The sequence below is a fragment of the Pantherophis guttatus genome, chromosome 4, assembly GCF_059756535.1.
Source record: "Pantherophis guttatus breed Tessera chromosome 4, ASM5975653v1, whole genome shotgun sequence".
NCBI lineage: Eukaryota > Metazoa > Chordata > Lepidosauria > Squamata > Colubridae > Pantherophis > Pantherophis guttatus.
The window spans coordinates 5,086,167-5,092,230 of NC_142066.1; positions in this window are offsets into that span (position 1 = coordinate 5,086,167).

Consider the following 6,064-nt stretch of genomic DNA (forward strand, 5'->3'; position numbering starts at 1 on the left):
TTGCCTTGTAAACTAGAGATAGGTGGTGCCTTATGCCCCGCTCCTGTGTTGTGGGAGGGCCACTGAATGCTAAGATAGATGGCCTCTTTGACCCCTCTTTCATACCAGAGGTCTTCTCTGTCCAGAATGTGGACTTTGCCGTCTTCCAAAGAGTGGCCTTTGTTTTTCAAATGCAGATGGACCGCTGAACCTTGTCCTGAGGGGGGTTTGTTCTCCTACGTTGTGCCATGTGTTTGTGAAGTGGTTGTTTTGTTTCCCCAATGTACAAATCTGCACATGGCTCAGAATAACAGAAGAGTGGGAAGGGGCCTTGGAGGCCTTCTAGTCCAATCCCCTGCCCTATTCCATTCTTGACAAACGGTTGTCCAATCTCTTCTTTAAAAAAAACTCCAGTGATGGAGCGCCCACATCTGAAGGAAAGTCGTTCCACTAGTTAATTGTTCTCACGGTCAGGAAATTTTTCCTTAGTTCTAGGTTGCTTCTCTCTTTGGTTAGTTTCCAAGAATTCTTTCTTATCCTGCCTTCAGGGGCTTTGGAGAACAAGTTGACCCCCTTCCTTCTTTGGGGCAGCCCCTCAAATATGGAAGACTGCTATCATGTCACCCATAGTCCTTCTATGCATTAAATTAGACATACCCAATTTCCACAACTGTTCTTGGTATGTTTTAGCTTCATCATCTTTGTTGCTCTTCTCTGCACTCTTTCTAGAGTCTCCACATCTTTTTTATATCATGGCGACCAAAACTGGATGCAATATTCCAAGTGTGGCCTTCCCAAGGCCTTATAAAGTGGTATTAACCCTTTTAACGTGATCTTGATCCTATCCCTCTGTTTATGCAGCCTAGAACTGTGTCGGCTTTTTTGGCAGCTGCCGCACACGGCTGGCTCCTATTTAAATGATTGTCCACTAGGACTCCAAGATCCCTCTCATAGTTACTACTATTGAGCCAGGTACCCCCTATTCTGTAGCTGTGTATAGAATAGGTACCATCCAACGTCAGGATGAGATTCTCCACCAAGATCCAGCTCAATCTTTAGGTTTTTTTTTTCCGGATCCCCTTGTTTTGGAAAAATTGACCGTTTCATCATTCATCGTTCAAAAGACGGTTGGGTGGACAATCCCTAACTAAGAGCAGTCCACCCAACCACCCAGGAGAAGGTCAAGTAGCAGAAGTCCTAACTTGAAGGATTCCCAGTCGCTTTCTCCATGACCCTCCACCACGCACACACACACACAGATGCGCACACACAAGAGTTGTGCAAGGCAGCGGTTGATGTGACAACCTCCAGAGAACTACTTAGAGATGAAGGTGTTGTGGTGAGGCGAGAAGGAGGACGACCTTTCTCGTTCTCCTGAGATCTCGTGACCACATCAGACACACAACCAAGAGGCCTTGAAGAGAATATTCCACTCCCACACACACACACAGATGCGTACACACAAGAGTTGTGCAAGGCAGCGGTTGATGTGACAACCTCCAGAGAACTACTTAGAGATGAAGGTGTTGTGGTGAGGCGAGAAGGAGGACGACCTTTCTCGTTCTCCTGAGATCAGACACACAACCAAGAGGCCTTGAAGAGAATATTCCACTCCCAACTGGGTCCTCGGCTTTTGGGTTTTCGGCCCCTCTCTGGCCACGGTCCCCTTGTCTGGAGGTTCTCCTTCAAGACGGAGGTAGAAACCAGCTAACTTCAAGGTAAGCCACTACCCCTATTGCATTGTCTTGTGAAACCGACTGTTACACCATCAGGAAGGAGAAAGAAACCTACCACACAAACCACAAGCACTCTTCTCTTCTCTCCTTGCCCTTTGCAAACTCCACCAACCCATCCCCGGAGCCCACCTTTGAAAACACGGGCATCCAGTTTTGTAGTCCACCCCAGACTCTGAAAAGGGTTGGTCCTGTTCCACCATATAGATCCTGGAGCAGAAGGCTGGTCCGAACTCACTCACCAACACTGCTATTTTTTTTTTCCCCTCATCATCGTTGCGGTACTTCTCTCTTTCTCGAACCGCGAAGGTACACCTTTTCCCGTTCCTCACACAACTTTCTCGGGCATCCTGCAACGGGCGCGTTTGCGCAACCCCTGATCTGGAAAGCTTCCAGGAGCTCACGGATGCTGTCCACCACCACGACGCCGGAAGGCCCAAGAGAGAGAGAGAGAGAGAGAGGAGGCCCGTTGGCGATGAAGGTCAGGATAGCACCCTTCAAGTAACGGGGTACCCTAAAAACAAATATATATATATATATTTTCCCCCAACCTTCCCAGCATGCTCAGTGGAGAAGCACCATTTCTTCAGAAGAGAACTCAAGAGTCGGAAGTCCTCTGACCAAGTTCTGTGTCACAGCAATTTTGCAGAAGCCATGGTACTCGGTCATCCTGAGGCAGGTGATGACACCAGTTTGTTTGCATTGGTGTAAAGGGCAGGGTTCAATACGGGGGGGGGGGAAACACACCCACCCACCCATCCGAAATCTAATTTTGTGTTTTCTCCCGAGAACCAGCTCCAAACAGCTGCACTCTTGAGTAGGCATTTCGTCGATCGCAATCTTGCAACGAAAAAGTGACGTTCTACATAGGGGTGGGTTGTACTTAGCTTTACTACCAGTTCGCAATGGGATCGCCAATGACGACATCCGGGGCGGTGGGCGGGGCTTCCCGCCGGTTTTGCTACCGGTTCTTGCGAACCGGTCCGAACCAGGGGCAACCTACCACTGGTTCTACATTTAGGCAAGAAAACCCAAATGCACAGGTACAGTATATAGGTGGTACCTTAATCAATCAATCAATAAATAACTTGGGCGTCCTCCTGGATACATGGCTGTCTTTAGAAGAGCATATGACGGCCGTGGCCAGGGGGGCCTGATACGCCAGTTGCGTCCCTTTCTAGATCAGGACTCCCTACGCATGGTCACTCAGGCACTCGTCACTTCCCGCCTGGACTACTGCAATGCTCTCTACATGGGGCTCCCCTTGGGGTGCACCCGGAGTCTCCAGTTGGTCCAGAATGCGGCCGCTTCTGCCCTCTGGAACGACCTGCCCCCTGAGATACGCACGATACCAGGCCTCCGGACTTTTCGTCGGGCCCTGAAAACAAACTTATTCCATTTAGCCGAGCTGGCTTGATCCCATCCTCTCAGTTTTTAATTGAATTCGGTTTTAATTGGGTTGTTTTAAAGTTTGGGCCAAAATTATTTAATTGTTTTTTAAACTGTTTTTTAAATTTTATATGCTATGTTTTATCTTGGCTGTACACCGCCCTGAGTCCCGCAGGAGAAGGGCGGCATAGAAATAAAATAAAATAAAATAAATAAATAAATAGAAAGAGTGCAGAGAAGAGCAACAAAGATGATGAGGGGACTGGAGCAGAGGTGGGTTCTACTTACCTTTACTACAGATTTGCAGCGGGGCCACGCAGCGCAGAAGCTTCTGCACACACGCAGAAATGTTTTGATGACGTCAGGGTCAGTGGGCGGAGCCTCCCGCCGGTTTTACTACCGGTTCTATCGAACCGGTGTGAACCGGGGGCAACCCATCACTGGACTGGAGGCTAAAACATATGAAGAACGGTTTCAGGAACTGGGTAGGTTTAGTCTTATGAAAACAAGGATTAGAGGAGACATGATAGCAGTCTTCCAATATCTCAGGGGCTGCCCCAAAGAAAAGGGAGTCGAGCTATTCTCCAAAGCACCCGAAGGCAGGACAAGAAGCAACGGGTGGAAACTAATCAAGGAGAGAAGCAACTTACAACTCAGGAGAAACTTCCCGACAGCGAGAACAATTAATCAGTGGAACGACTTGAAATCCAGAAGTTGCGAATGCTCCAATACTGGAAGTTTTTCAGAAGAGGTTGGCTAACCATTTGTCTGAAGTGGTGTAGGGTTTCCTGCCTAAGCAGGGGGTTGGACTAGAAGACCTCCAAGGTCCCTTCCAACTGTGTTATTCTATTTATAGGGTGTGATGATGAACACAATTTCTCTGAGCGTGGTCGCCTTTCTTGCCCAGCGTTTCATCACCCAAACTCGGTAACTTCATCAGGATAACAGGAGAGTTGGAAGTGTCCTTGGAGGTTTCAGAAGGACAGGGATCTTTTTTTCCCCAGAAGGACAGGTATGGCTTGAAAAGATAACTCTTGGGGTATGACGGGCATATATTTCATTTTTTCATTTCATTTTATTTAATTTGTATACCGCCCTACTCCCGAAGGACTCAGGGCGGTGAACAGGCACAGGATAAAACACATAGAATACAAAAATTTAAGAGCAGAAGTAAAATCAAATTAAATCAATTTAGCCCAAGACGAATTTAAAACCCCAGGTTAAGAACAAATTAAAAATTTACATTAAAATTTACATTAAAAAGAGAATGGGAGAGGTTAGGCCAGACCAGCCTGGTGAAATAAAAAGGTCTTGAGAGCGTGGCGGAAGAAAGGCGGCATACAAGTTGAACAAATAAATAAATAAATAAATAAATAAATAAATAAATAAATAAATAAATAAAAAAATAAAAAAATAAATAAATAAAAATATTTATTCTGAATTTTACCTGTGCAAGCATGTCAAGTTTGAGAGCCTCTGCAATGCAAGAGGTTAAATTGTAGGCCTTAAAAGTAGATGGTAAATTGATGTCTGGCCCAACCCTAATCTAATGAGATCATAAAAATTTATCCTACAAAAAATTTGCTCCGATTCATTTCTCGTTTGAGGCGACATCGGTAGCACAAAACATGAGAACTCCTGCAGATTAACAGAGTGGGACCTTGTAGGTCATCTAGTCCACCCCCACTCACCCAAGCAGGAGGCCCTATACCATTTCTGACAAGATGGCAGTCCAGTCTCTTCTTGAAGGCCTCCAGTGATGAAGCTTCCGCAACTTCTGAAGGCAACTTCTGTTCCATGGGTTGATTGTTCTCCCTGTCAGAAAATTTCTCCTTATTTCCAGGTTGAATCTCTCCTTGTTCAGTTTCCAGCCATTATTGTCTGGCTTTCGGGTGCTTTGAAAAATAGGTTGATCCCCCTCTTCTCTGTGGCAGCCCCTCAAATATTGGAAGACTGCTCTCATGTCTCCCCTGGTCCTTCTCTTCAATAGAGTAGCCATGCCCAGTTCCTATAACCGTTCATCGTATGTTTTAGCTTTCAGTCCAGGGGTGAAATCCAGCAGGTTCTGACAGGTTCTGAAGAACCGGTAGCGGAAATTTTGAGCAGTTCGGAAAACCGATAGTGGAAATTTTGAGAGAACCGGCAAATACCACCTCTGGCTGGCCCCAGAGTGGGGTGGGAATGGAGATTTTGCAGTATCCTTCCCCTGGAGTGAGGAGGGAATGGAGATTTTGCAGTATCCTTCCCCTGCCACCCCCACCAAGACACACCCATCAAGCCACACCACGCCCACCAAGACACACCCACAGAACCGGTAGTAAAAAAAAATTGGATTTCACCTCTGCTCCAGTCCCCTAATCCTCTTGGTTGCTCTTCTCTGCACTCTTTCTAGAGTCTCAACATCTTTTTTATAGTGTGGTGACCAAAACTGGATGCAGTACTCTAGGTGTGGTCTTCTAGTGTAACCTCAATGTTATCTAGTTTGGGTAATGAAACATCTGCAAAAAAAATGACGACCAAATTCAGAGAACACCGAGGAACCTGCCTTTCAACCAGGAGTAGGCTGCTGGGGGTTCGCAAGGGTTCGGGAGAACCCCTAGCTAAGATTCTGTGCAGGTCGGAGAACCCCCAAATCCGATTCCTGGCTGGCCCCGTCCACCCTGCCCCTCCCCTCCCAGGAGTCTCCACCCGGCCTGTTTTCGATGCGAGTAAGTGCAGGGTGCTCACAGAGGCTCAGGGAGGGTAAAAAATGGGCCCGTTTCTGACCTCCAGAGGGCCTCCGGAGCCTGGGGAGGACATTTTCGCTCTTCTGGAGGCTCAAGAAAAGCCTCGGGAGCCCAGGGAGGGCAAAAACGCCCACCCCTTCTGCTGTGGTGCGGGAGGCTGACTAGGCCACGCCCACCATGGCCACGCCCACCCAGCAACCAGGCAGAGAACCCCTTGCTAAAATATTTGAAGCCCAC